This window comes from Vulpes lagopus, chromosome 3 (assembly GCF_018345385.1).
Source record: "Vulpes lagopus strain Blue_001 chromosome 3, ASM1834538v1, whole genome shotgun sequence".
In the NCBI taxonomy this organism is placed as follows: Eukaryota; Metazoa; Chordata; class Mammalia; order Carnivora; family Canidae; genus Vulpes; species Vulpes lagopus.
Genome location: NC_054826.1, coordinates 72413715 through 72428745, shown reverse-complemented (window position 1 = coordinate 72428745; position 15031 = coordinate 72413715). Strand labels below are relative to the sequence as shown.

Sequence of the window (15031 nt, the reverse complement as noted above, 5' to 3'; positions counted from 1 at the left end):
GAAATTACTAACAAAACGAAATTCCAAAAGCTCTTCTAATTGAAAATTTCCATTACAGAATCATTAGTTGAAAGAAAAATACAAGCTGAAATTATAGAATTTCTAAAAATAATAATAATAATAATGACACCCTAGGTCATATCCTTCTACTCTACCCTCAAACAACTACTTTTCTTGCAAAATCTGCCCTAAGGTAGAACTTGGCCACTTGAATTTGGATTTTGTTATTTCTGTTTTTTTATAAAGATTTTATTTATTTACTTAGAGCAGTGGGGATGGTCAGAGGGAGAAGGAGAGAGAGATTCTCAAAGAGCCTCCGTGCTGACCACAGAGCCCAATGTAGGGCTTGATCCCACAACCCTGACACCATAACCTGAACCAAAATCAAGAATTAGATACTTAACTGACTGAATCACCAGGCATCCCAAGGTTTTGCTATGTTCATTTGCACAAAATGATAGATACACTCAGCATCACTTAAACTGTGAGGCAGCAAATTTTTTTTTTTTTGTAAAAGGCTAGATAGTGTACTTTGGTTGAGGGGTTCATATGATCTTTGAAACACTTAGTTTTGCAGATGTAGCCAGAAATAGCTATCAGCAATATGTAAATGAATGAATGTGCCTATGTTTCTTTTTTTTTGCCTATGTTTCAATAAAACTTTATTTACAAAAATAGGCAGTGAAAAACATTTAATCTGTGGTCTGTCATTTGCTGACCCGTGATTTGAACTATTTCTATCCACCTCCATATAAGAAATTCTTGCAAGTGTAAGGTGGAGCATGGAGATGAATCAAATCTTCCCATCTCACAGACATTTCTTCAAATTGGCCAACAGACACATGAAAGGATGCTCATCACTTATCACCAGGAAAATGGAAATCAAAACTACATTGAGATATCACTTCACACCTGTTAGAATGGCTAAATGAGGAAGTGGAGAAAAAGGACCACTTGTGCACTGTTGGTGGACATGCAAACTGGTGCAGCCACTGTGGAAAACAGTATGGAAGTTCTTCAAAAAGTTAAAAATAGAAGCACCTATGTCTTAACAATTACATTACTGGATATTTACCCCCAAATATGAAAACACTAAAAGGGATACATGTATGGCTTATATATAATAGAATATTATTTAACCATAAAAAAGAACAAAACCTTGCCATTTGCAATGACATGGATAGAACTAGAGAGTATAATGCTAAGCAAATAAGTCAGTCAGAGAAAGACAAATACCATATGATTTCACTGATACATGGAATTTCAGAAACAAAACAAGAAAAGGGAAAAAAATAAGAGAGAGTCAAATCAAGAGACAGACTCTTAATTACAGAGAACAAACTGATAGTTACCATTGTCAGAGGGAGGGGGGGTAGGGGGTTGGGTGAAACAGGTCATAGGGACTAAGTAGGACACTTGTGATGAGCGCAGAATGAATGATGCATGGAAGTGCTGAATCAATATATTGTACATCTGAAACTAATACCATACAGTTTGCTAAGTAACTGGAATTAAAATAAAAACTTAAAAAAAATCCTCCCACCTCTATAAACTCATATAGGAGACTTTGTTTTGCTTGTACCAATCTCATTTGTAAGTTGGAAATTATAATAAGACTAATGATTATAATAGCAACAATCATCATGTAATCATTGTAATTTATAGGACACTAGAGAATGGCTTCCTTATCATCTGAAACCCTGCCCTAGTCCACTAGGCCATTTGGATTATTTATTTACCTCTTCAGATGCAGACTCTGCTGCTTTAAAATGAATCACCATTTATTAGAAATTTGCTAATTTGAAATCCTGAAGGTGCAATCTTCTGATTTTTAAAAACATAAAAGACTCTGAATGCCCATCTGAAAGACAGAAGGAGAGAATATAATTAGAAACTCTGCAAGGTCTTAATTTCTCCTCCTTGAATTGAGCATTTTCAATAGTTCTGTACTTCTTTGTTTTTTGTCTATTACCCATTTCCACATGCTGTGTCATTTGCTTTGAAATGTGACAAAGTGATCTGAGCTCAGGTTCCTGCTGCAGAGGGAGGCATTATTGATTTCTTAGAGAGTAGCAAGAAAACTTGCAATGTTGCCGTTAAACTTGGCTGACAGATCACAACAGCTTGTGACATCTAATTTACTATAATGAAATCATGGGGTTCTCTGGCTCTCCGGCCTTGAGGGGAGGTGAAAGGTCAAGAAAGTGAGGATCCTAAGCAGCCAGGCATGAAGGGTGGTTCATTCACACAGTCCAGTCTCATTCTGAAAAGATATTAGCTGCATTCACAGGCTCCAAGTTAACCAGATGGTCTTCTCCGCAAATGGAAAATTATAAATGTCTGATCATCACTGTGCTGGTTACAATTTAATTGCTTGATCAGGAAACCTTATTTCTGGTTTCATTTTGAAGCACCACAGATTGTTGTAATTTCACAGCTAAGACTATATCAAATAGAATTTTTTTTTTTTTGCCATGTTTTCAATTAGCTGGTAAGTTTCTTCTTTGAATAATCTTTTGTTAAGCTGTCCAGCACTCTGAGAAGTTCCGAAATCTGTGAAGCCCAGTTCCTGCTTAACTGGTAATTTTTCATAACTTTTACTTTCATATTGTGCATGACTTTTATGAGGAAGAAACAAAAGGAAAGCAAACAAGCTGATAATGGGATTTTCTTTAGACTCAGTGGCTTTCAGTGTTTTTTACAGACTCTAGGACACATTCAGCTTAATATCTAAGTTTGTTCACGTGCTCCCAGAATGGCCTTTGGCCTGTTTCTGCAGATATAGAAGGAGTAAGATGAATTCTGAAAAACAACTAGAAATCTTTAGCATAACATTATGATTTCATATTTATATTCTTTTGCATGAGTAGTTGGTATTCCAGTTGGGTCTTTGAAGCACAAAATGATTGCTGAATCACATAGGATGAGTTGAATAAAATTCAGCATATATTTTCTACTACACATTGCTGTTCTCAAGTGCAAAAAAAGTAGTAGGATCCTCTGGAAGAGTGCTGGGATAGATGTTCATATAAACTGCATCTTATTTTCAGTGCTGTCATTTCCTTTTCATGTGGTAACAATGACCCATTTAACTCTCTGAATCTGTTTCCTTATTTCTGAAATGGGGCTGGTAATACAACAACCATTCTGAAGTACCTAGTTGCCCACAGAGGTAGGCAGTTTTACATGTGCTATCTAATTACTCCTGACAAATCTGTGAGGAAACTATTATCCTCAGTCTGCACATAAAAAACTGAGGCAGAGAATAGATGATTTTTTGCAGACTTCAATGGCTGACAAATGTCATAGCTGGGACTTATATCCAGAACTTCTGACTTCTAGCAAAGTTTTTTTTTGCAATGAGTCTCAGCTACTTCCCTCAAGGTTTGTTCAAGGAGCATATTAGATTGTGCAAAAAGTAGAGCTTTGTCAACATGAGGTAAGGTTATTAGTTAATTATTTTGGCAACTAATAATTCTTATATAGGTACACTTTTAGAATCTACATATTGTAATACACATTATAATCACAATAGTAGCTTAACTTTTCTTTAGACCAAAGAGCCAAGAATTATGGAAGTGCTTTAATGAATCACTGCACTTAATGGTCCCTGTGCACCTACAAGGTAGATATGAGTAATCCTCATTTTACATTTGAAGAAGCTAAGCAGTGTGGCTTTGAATTTCAAAATCTAATTTACTGTCTTTTTTTTTCTTTTTTAGCTTTCCTCTTTTCTAAACTATTAAGCTTGCCTAAAAACGGAAAATAAAGCCAGAGTCTCAAGGGCTTCTTAATTGAATTTTTATTGTTTTTCCGATGTTCCATAACTATTTACTTCAGAATGGAAAGGAGATTGAATAGGCAGAGGGAAGAGCTGGCTTCTGCCTTCCTTATGTTGCCACAGGAAAAGACTCAGTGAAATTGCACAGTTTTCAGTTGCTCAGTAGTAACTCAGGTGAATGGAAGGCAAGAGAAACTCTTCATGGGATTCTGAAGTGGACAGTGCTGTAAGCTGTTTTCTTTTGAGTATTCTGCATGAAGATTTTATCTTAGTTTGGAATGGTTATGGTGAACCCTCTACAAGGAGTAGCAGTCATACTCTTCCAGTCAGCTCCTTATGTATAATATATTAAATCCATGCTTTTATCTCCCATTATTTTAGTTGGTTCATAGATGTGTGTCCTATTAGAATACATGTGATTTTTCTCATTAATATAAATAAATATAAATAACTCCCTATTTTATGTTTTACACATAAAAAGATATTCACAAACAATAATCATCCTGTCTCATCCTGGAAAGTCATCACACTTTCCACAGAAGATTCTCATGTCCATATGGAGACTTAGGGGGATAAACAATTTGCCTAAACATCACAAAGAATGAAGGGTCAGCAAACATTTGTGTTCCTATTATGATAAACTAAATAATTTATACCAATTATCCAGCAAGCACAGATACAATCTCTGGAAATACTATGAAAATGCCTGCTTCAAGGCCCAGTAAGGAATGATCAGGCCAGGATGTGATCAGGCCTGAGAAGGTTAACCCTCACTTCAGGGCCACTTTTACTTAAGGAAGAGGGTTGTTTGTTGATCCTTAAGTGAGCAACAGAAAGGCTGAGGTGCTGAAAAACACTTTGGAAATCCTTTCCATACTGAGGAACATGGAGTTGAGTCTCAGGCCTTGCAATGGGGTGCTGTGTCCCAGAGCTAAGTACTGATACTTAACATGGCCCTACAAGAGACAGTAGGCCCTTCAGCCTGAGTCATCCCAACTCCTGAAACTGATCCCTGGATGATCCTGTCCCTAACTCCCTGGAGGAAGCAAAATGAAACCTTGTTGGAGATACTATAGCAGCCTATTTGTTTTTTGCAGTTTTCCAAAAATATTTTTATAACATGATCAGAAAAAAAAATATATATATAATATATATATATATATATATATATATATATATGACAAACAAGCAGGGGCTCTCTGTGTTGGAGTTATTCAATGCAAAATAAGAAATGACTTTATATTGTACTCAAAAAGTTAAGATGAGATCGATAGATTTGGCAAATAATTTTAAAATATGGAAACAATGCAAACAGAATCAAAAAGAGAGAAGATGGAAAAGATTCAGTATAAATGTAATAATCATAAAGGGTAAACCAAAAAGGCTATAAATGTCACTTGGAGTCCCAGAATAAAAGATGGGATGGGACACAAGATGTATTTGAAGACATAATAACTGCATATTTCTCAGATTTTCAAGAAGTCTTACCAAATCATAAAGATGATTAACAAAAAAGATTCTTTTTTTTTAAATTAATTTTTATTGGTGTTCAATTTACCAACATACAGAAAAACACCCAGTGCTCATCCCTTCAAGTGTCCACCTCAGTGCCCGTCACCCATTCCCCTCCAACACCCGCCCTCCTCCCCCCTTCCACCACCCCTAGTTCGTTTCCCCGAGTTAGGAGTCTTTATGTTCTGTCTCCCTTCCTGATATTTCCCAACATTTCTTCTCCCTTCCTTTATATTCCCTTTCACTATTATTTATATTCCCCAAATGAATGAGAACATACACTGTTTGTCCTTCTCCGATTGACTTATTTCACTCAGCATAATACCCTCCAGTTCCATCCACGTTGAAGCAAATGGTGGGTATTTGTCGTTTCTAATTGCTGAGTAATATTCCATTGTATACATAAACCACATCTTCTTTATCCATTCATCTTTCGATGGACACCGAGGCTCTGAGCCAAATCACATTAAACGTTAGTCAATAAACCTTAGAAAAATAAAGAGAAAAATGTTAAAAGCAGCCAAAGAAAGATCAGCACATTGACTTTGCAGAAGCAACAATTAAATTGACATCTGAATCAATGAGAAAGAAAATTATAGGTCATTTTCACTCATCTTATATGTACAAACACTAAAAAAAAATATTCCCAAAGTAGTCCGACAGTATCTTAAAAGTGTTCTGTAACACACTCATGTTGGATTTATTCCAGGAAAGGAAGGTTATTTAAGATTTATAAATCAATCCATGTAATTTATTTGTAGATTAAAGGGAAAAAGTAACTTGATTATTTTAATAGTTGTAGGAAGACTACTTTAAAATTTAAAATATATTTAAGTAGATTTACATATAAGTGTTTATTTGTATATGACATCTTAGATTTCTAGAAAAAAAAGGGCCATTTCCTAATTTCTTCTCCTGCTAAAAAAAATCTTTAAACCTATAGAAAACATCTTGCTTTTTGGCAAAATGATGAAGCTTCTTTTTAAAGTTTGTGTAAAATAAATATGGTAGCTACAACCATTTTCTTTAACATTGTTCTTGAAGACCTAGACAGATGTAAGCAAGGAAAAAAAAATTAGAGAAAAGTATAAGGATTAGAAAGCAAGAGATAAAATATCATTCTTAGATGATGAATTTTATTCCTAAAAAAGTCAAAAGAATCTACCAATCAATGATTTGATATAATGAGTAGCTTTAGCAAGTTTTCTGGATACAGGATCAATATGTAAAAACCAAATGTATTTATATATGCCAATAATAACATCCAGATAATGTAATTTTAAAAATATATTGCCTACAGTAGTATTAAAAAATCGTCAAATCCTGAGGAATAAATAAAAAAAACTATATCAGATCTTCATAAGAGAATATAAAACATTATTGAGAAGATTTTTTTTAATCTTGAGTAAATGGAGTAATGAACAAAGTTCATGCATTAGAAGATACAATACTGACAACTTGCCAATATTTCCCGAACTGTTAGTTTAAATGCAACTTCAGTCAAATCATAAGAGGATTTTCTTAAAATATGCATGTATGTATGTAACTTGACAAGTTGACTCTAAAATGTCTATGAAAATGGAAAAAAGCCAAAACTAGCTAAGACTAGTTGGACTTTCTCTACCTGGTAATAAGAATTAAGTCCATATTAATTAAGAAAGTATGGTATTGTCACAAGGATAGACTAGTGTACTAGATCCATAGGACAGAAATAAGATCTCAGGAAGAGCCTCAAACAAATGTTGAAAATTGTTTTATGAAAAAAGTGGGCACTGCAGATCTCTGGGGCTTTTCAATAACTGGTGTTTAAGCAATAGGGTAGCATATAAGAAAAAGCATGTAGTTTAACCTCTACTTCACAACATACACAAAAACCAATTTCAGGAGATTGTAGATCTAAATGCAAAATAAAATAAAAAAGAAAAAAACCTTAAGAATGCAATACAATCATGACTTGGGATGAGGAAAGCAAAGCTTTATTTTACCATATTGGAAAAGACTGATAAAGCTAACTATAAAACTAACTTATATAGGTAGAGGAGATATTTACAGCTCATATTCATGAGCACTGTAAGTGCTCATATTCATGTTATAAAAAGATATACAAGTCAACATGAAAAAAACAGAAAATCCAACAGAATAATGGGCAAGGTATTTGGGTAAACATTTTATAGACAAGGATATCCAAATGGCCAATAAATATAGGAAAAAATTGCTCTACTATAGTTGTTATCATGGCATGCAAATTAAAACAATTATATACTTTTATCTATCTATTAATATAGTTAAAATTTAAAAGGAATAACGGCCCAAGTATTGATAAGGCTATGGAACAACTGGAGTTTTATTCAGTGCTATTCATTAATCACTAAATCTGAAAAGCCAAGCTTGTCCAACAGCAGAAGTAAAAAGAGGGTGAAGAACTGGAAAAGTCTCTGGAGGTTCTTGCCTTTGTGGGTCAGATGGCCCACATCTTGGTTGGTGGAGCCTGCAGTGGAGTCAGGAGAGCTGGGTGCAGTGAGGAGGATATCAAGGAAAGCTGGAACCCATGGGCAAACTCTTGCAATTACTGATGAAAATAGAAGAGTAATTTTGTGCTATTTAGCACATTTTATTACCCCTCCTCCAAATCTCATCAGATTCTTTTGGATACTTCTAACCAAGATCCTAGAAAAGTCAAAAGAATCTACCAATATGGAAAAGTTTTCTGGGAAACATAGTTCCCAGTTTAACAAAATTGACAATATAATTAGGTAACACATTTTACGTTAAAAAAATTATGTATTTATTTTAATAAATTCAAGTTACTTAACATATACTGTATTATTAGTTTTAAGAGTAGAAATTAGTGATTCACCAGTTGCATATAACACCCAAAGCTCCATACATCAAGTGACCTCCTTAATGCCCACCACCCAAATGCCCCATCCCCCCAACCCCCTCCCCTCCAGCAACCTTCAGTTTGTTCCCTGTAGTTAAGTCTCTTAAGGTTTGCCTTTCTCTCTGTTTTCATCTTATTTTATTTTTCCTTCCCTTCCTCTGTGTTCATCAGTTTTGTTTCTTAAATTCCACACGAGTGAAATCATAAGGTATTTGTCTTTCTCTGACTGACTTTACTTTGCAAAAAACTGATTTGAAGCGACAACTGCACCCTAATGTTTATAGAGCAATATACACAATAGCCAAAATATGGAAAGAGCCCAGATGTCTTTTGATGGATGAGTAGATAAAGAAGATGTTAGATACACACATAAAATAGAATATTACTCAGCCATTAAAAAGAACAAAATCTTGCCATTTGCAACAACATGAATGGCACTAGAGTGTATTGTGCTAAGTGAAATAAGTCAGTCATTTTACAATAAAAATTTAGTTATATATGAGAAATGATGAAAAGTTGAGAGACATTTTCAAAGAGTTAAAAACCTATGTCAATTCCAAAACCATTTGGAATCAAGAAATCTTAGATTTGAATTTTGTTTTTTATTTTTTAAAAGATTTTATTTATTTATTTGTGAGAGAGCTAGAGAGATACCACAAGAGAGCATGAGCAGGGGCAGGCAAGAGGGAGAAGCAGACTCCCAGCTGAGGAGGGAGCCTGATTCAGGATCTGATCCCAGGACCTTGAGATCATTACCTGAGCCTAAGGCAGATGCCACCCCGGTGCTCTAGATTTGAATTTTAATGTAGCATTTTACTATTTGTCATTTTGGGCAAGTTACTTAATCCTTCAGAGTCCTGAATTCCTTGCCTATAAAATTAGGAAAATGATAAGTTGTAGACTTGTTTAAGGATAAATATTATAATGCATATACATTTATCAAGACAGCCTAGTTTGTTGCAAACTCCAATAAATGGGTTCCTTTAGCAACATGACTTATGGATAACTTGTCAAGACACTTGGATATTAGAATCTCCTGGGGAGCTTTTAAAATAGAAAAGACACAGACTCTACCCAGAGAAATTCTGATTTATTTAGCATACTTCCCTGTCAATAAGGGGCCAGTTGAGTTAGGATACCTCTATTTTACAAACATCCTCAGTCACAGAGGAAGCCAGAGCCTGTTAGCTTTTTGCAGCCCAGCACCCTTTGTTTACAAGTTTTTGTTTGTTTACTCTTTTACACATTCTAAATATGTTTCCAGAGGGTAGACTCTAACATTCATTAGATTTACAAGTCACTCTGATAATCTTGAGTGAAAATTTGAGAAATCCTTGAAAGGAACATGGGGCACATCCCCATTTTTTTAAAAAACGATTTTATTTATTTATTCATGAGAGACAGAGAGAGAGAGAGAAAGAGAGAGAGAGAGAGAGAGAGAGGGAGAAGCAGGCTCCATGCAGGGAGCCCGACATGGGACTCCATCCCTGGTCTCCAGGATCACACCCTGGGCTGCAGGTGGCAGTAAACTGCTGCGCCATCGGGGCTGCCCACTCATCCCCAATTTGATTAATATTTTGAGAAGCTAGTAATGTAGAAAGCTTATTTTTATTATTTATTTATTTATTTATTTATTTATTTATTTATTTATTTATTTAATTTATTTATAGATTACTGCTACTTATAAATTCAATGGGTGATCTTTCAATGACCTTTGTGCCAGATCACAGCATAGGCTGAATAAGGGATCTTTTTACTGTAGCCCCCTCATCACTGACTACAGAAGGAAGAAATGTCATACCATCAAGAAATTTAAATGTGAAATATTGTGGTGAATTAATTCACAGGTATACTGAATGCAGTATGAGTGAGGAGAAGTGAAAATTTACTTCTTAGAATTCAGTGGGAAGGCAACTACTAATCTTCAAGTTGTAGATGAGTTCCTTTTCATTGGCAGGCACTCTCTAATGCTTTAAAAGTTTAATACTCTCTGGAGAGGAGTTAAATGCATTTTTAAGTGCCATTTGTTGTGTGTTCCCGGAAAGTGAAGTAGAAATGGGAACATTAGGGTCATAGTGTGTTGTTATTGCAAATGAATCCCATTTTACCTCTACTTCACAGTATTCATATATTTTTCATAAAATGAGTTCATCCATATTTTAAGATTTAAGATCTACCTGTCCTCTGATGTGTAGGCTGCTTTTTCTTTCTTTCTTTTTTTTTTTTTTTTGTGTATGGTTGGCATACACAAAAATTGTATTTCCTAAGATTGCCCTACTACATTCAAGGCTATGATTTCTTTCTAAATTGGTCATATGAATTAATGAAAAGCAGACAAAAGTGAAGAAAGAGACAGATATTAAAATATTATGTTTGGGGACAACTGGCACAGTCAAAACTTTGAAATAAAGCTAAGAACTGAGCAGTTTGAGGAGGTAGACTGAATTTTGTTCTGCATTGTGGGAAACTAAAATCCTTTCGGTATTCCTCCAGATTTAGATAGAAGTAGTTTTGTGTGATTTTTCATCTACACATGTGGGGTTCGAAATGACTTTTCCTCCCTTCCTCTTATTCTAATTTTGCAATAGTTAATCAATTCAACAAATATTCATTGAGTTCTACAATGTACCAAGACGGGGGTCCTAGGGAATAGTGAAAACAGGAAGTGCATGTTCTCCTGGGGATTATAATCAGTTCATCCCTACAATTAAGATTGTCTATTATTGCCACATCTTTATCTACCACAGGCTCTTTGGAGGCTGCTATCTTCCTTTCTGATACATGTTTGACTCCTGAGACCTAACTGACACCAATTCCTCATTCACTAAACTCTGAAGTGTTCCCCATCTATTGTCTGTAGATATAATAATGGAAATTTTTAAAGATATCAGTTGTCAGAAACAACTTGTACCAGGCATTCTCCCCATTATCTACATGTGCCATCTTGCTTGATCCTGACAAAAATGCTATGAAGCAGAGACTGTTATTTGGCCCATTTTCCTGTACTAAAGAAAGAGTTTTAAAGAAGTCAAAGTACTTGTCCCAGGTTACTTGGCAAATTGATGCCCCAGCTCAGAATCAAATCAAAAATCAAAATACAAATCAAATCAAATCAAATCAGCCCTTAATCCCCTACACAAATAAAAGAAATATTATTTCTCACACGGTAATCTCATTTTGAAATACACAGATACTGTTATTCATTTAATGCCAAGTAGTTTAAAGAGACAATGGGGGACACCTAGGTGGCTCAACAGTTGAGCGTTCGCCTTTGGCTCAGGGCATGATCCTGGAGTTTTGGGATTGAGTCCTCCATTGGGCTCCCCACAGGGAGCCTGCTTCTCGCTCTGTTCATGTCTCTGCCTCTCTCTCACACACACACACAAATGAATGAATAAAATCTTTTAAAAAAAGAGAGAAAGACAATGGTTCCCTAGTAACTTCACTTTCATTGTACTTTCTCTTATAAAGGTATAGCTTATAGCTACTTGTAAAAGTATAGATTACTGTACTCTGAGCTTCTTGAGGGTAAAGAACGTGATTTTGTTCAACTTTATATTTCTCCTTTCCTGACCACATTTGTCAAGCAGAGGGAGCACAGTAAATGTTTGGTAAATGTGTAAGTGGGTAGATGAATGAATCCCATTGCTAATGAAATAGCATGTCTATTGGCTCAGACATCCAACATATAGTATATATGCAGCAGGTATTGGAGTGAAATGAGTAATTGGAAAACAAGGTGTTGGTAAACAGGAAAGTGTGGGAGACAAATGTGAGTAACAAACAAGAAGAGTTGAACAAGTTAAAAAGGGCAAATGCTTATTTGCACTTTGTTTACTTAAAACTGATACCAAGTGGACTCATTTTGAAAGATTAAAATGATTAAATCCATTGTTGAAATTCCACTCTTACTTGACGTTGGTTTGCATTTTGTTTTCCTGCATCCCATAACTAGATAGTTATTTAAATTTCATGCATGAAACCCCCAAAAAATAAAAAAAAATTCTATTTTATATCTAGAGAGAGCACATTGAGTTTTGGAATCCCTGCAGAATTAATTAATTGTTTTTCTACTTTGTAATTGTATGGGGACCAGTGAGTGGTAATGAATAATTTCAAGATATGACATTTTCATGTTTCTTTGTTTTTATTTTTCTCTTTATAATTTTTGAATTGATTTTAATTAAACAGTTCTCTGTTTATGAGACACTAGAGGAAATTTAATATCCTCAAATTAAGGAAAACAAACAAAACAGAGAAGAACATTGAGCAAAATTGGTTTCTTGAATTGTACTTTGCATTGTGATTTGAGGTTTTCTTTTCTTTTCTTTCTCTTAAAGACAGATTTGATAGAAAAAGTGCGCCCCGGGAGAGTTTTCTAAGCTTTCACAGCCCTTGTCTGAGGTGAATGGTGTTTCATTAATTTCATATGCAATCTTCTTATGTGACAGTATAATTATAATATTATACAGCTTAGCTAGATGGCTTTAAATGATCTGCCAGTACAACCCCAGAAATGAAGGGTCATGCAGGGTACAAGGAGTCTTCAAGATTCCATTTTGAAAACTAAGTACTCTTGGCAAGGGACAAAATTGCTAATGTGTTTCTATATTTGAGGTGCTTCCATTGCTCATAAGGTACCTTACAGCTCAGTGTGATGTCTCTAATTCTTTGAAATGCCAATCACTTCAGTTTATGTTTCTCTTTGCTTCAGATAAGAACCTAGTTGGGGGGGAACTGATGGAGAAGGTAGCATAGATAGGACAGATGAAGCACCCCATGCTTTGGTATGAGGTGGGAAGAACGTAGTTGTGGATATCAGAAATTCACTCAGAATAATCGGAGACCCATGGGGAGTATAGCATAAGTTTTCTCCTTTGAAAGCAGTTTTCTTTAGTACATCATTAGGAGCACATTGATATTTGGAACTTTTCGAACACATTTGTTCCAAGACATTGGCTATTTCAGTATTACTCATTTGAACTTATCCATATCCATCAATTTCCTGGCAGATTGGGTCTCGTATTGTTTTAATGCAGATTAGAGATAAAAGAGAAATTTAACATCAAATGTAACCTCAGCACAGTGGGAAATCAAATTTCTTAGTTTCTCATATGCATAGATCTCTACTCTGTAGCAGAGTTCAGCTTTCTCCTCCTCAACAAAAGCGGTTGGGAAAATCAAGAAATAAAGCCAAGAAATGGGAAACCAGAATTGGGATTTCGTTCTTTCCAGCTATTTTTTTTCTTCCAGAATGCTGTAACAACCAGTCCATTGAATGGGGGTGGGGGTGGAGGGTCAAACTGATTGTATGGAATTTTGGAGAGATAATACATATCATGTTTGGTTTTGTTTTGTTTTGTTTTAGTTGGGAAAATAGTCACAGTATCCTTTTGGTACACTGTAGTGTAATTAACTTTGACTAGGAGTTTATTTGCTGTGTGACAGTAAATTTATGAACATTAATTTGTTCATTTATAAAATGAAGATTGACTATACGGTCATGGGAAGTACCTCTAAGTCCTAAAATTTATTGATGCCCAGGTTTACAGATCTACCACTTTGAGACTAGTGTGCTGTGCTAGGCTAAGATATTGGTGAACATATTTCTTCTTATTCAGTTTATAAACAGTCAAAATGAAAACTTTAAAAAATGCCCAGTACTGTTTGTGTGAACTTCCAAATAAAGTACAAAATTTAGGAGCCTTCAAAATGTTCATGTCTGAATCTTATCTGTTTGACACATTCAAAATTAGTGAGATGTTTAAGCATCACAAGCTACCATGAATTAAAGATGCCAGGGAGGGAGAAAAAAATCCCCCCAGATAGGTTTTAATTCTTGAGGGTCCAAAAATGGTTAGAAATGCAATTTTAAAAAGGGTATTTATGTGTTGAGTAGCAGTCTAGCACATTCTGATAAAATCTGGGAGGTTTATCAATACAAAAATATTAGGTTCTTTAGAAGCAGAATTTCTATTTAATCCTCTGGGTTGGCATGAGCCAAATTTTGACATAGTGCCAGCATTAGTACTTTCAAATGGCAATGCATATAGTTTTACCCAGAACTCAAGCACAGAAAACAGGAATATTAAATATAAAATTTGCATTCTGCTTTGAATTAAAAATATTCTGTACTTTTTTATTTAATTCATAGATAAAACAAGTGAGGTTCAAAGAATTATCTGGGGAATTTTGGAAAGTGTAGTTACTAACTTTCTGAACCTAGATTTTAGGGAACACAATTGAATTTAAAAGAAGCAAAAGGATTTATTTGTATGACATACTACTCACCACTTTAGATACTTTCTGAAGCAAATGAGTAAAAAAAAAGAAAAAAAAAGGCTAGCAAGAGGTCAAACAAACAAGAAAGAAGGCCAGTCAATAACAAATGATAAATATTGTCTTTCATTTTTCCTTACTTATTGTTTTTGTCATAAAAAAAGAATGAATTTTCTATTCAGAAGCAAAATTAAAAGTAGTTAGTAAGGAGCAAAACACAAAAGTGCGTTTGTTGCAGCATTATTAATCAGAGAAAAACATAAAACACTCTTCAAATCTCAGATTAGTGCTGCAAGGAAGTAAGGTGGCCAATTCACATAAAATATTATTAAAATTATGATTTTATACATTTAGGTATGTATTATGTATATAGTTAGTGTATGATGGGCTTAAATTCTGATTGACCAGGAGTTCATTATAATTGGTTTATTCTCTGCTAAACTGGTTGCTAAATATTTTAAATATCTCTAAGACTTGAAACAATATTGAAAAATAATTAGGATATAAGGTTTTTTAGACAGAGTTTAATGCAAAATGTAATATAAAGCTTGATTTCTAGATTTTAGGAAGCCAGCAGA

The 15031-nt window shown here is 34.6% G+C and overlaps 1 long non-coding RNA gene across 1 annotated transcript in view; it reads left to right on the top strand.

Annotated features, from left to right (window-relative positions):
- LOC121487616 overlaps positions 1 to 15031 on the top strand; it is a 146684-nt gene that overhangs the window by 100628 nt on the left and 31025 nt on the right. The gene's annotated exons all lie outside the window — the stretch shown is intronic.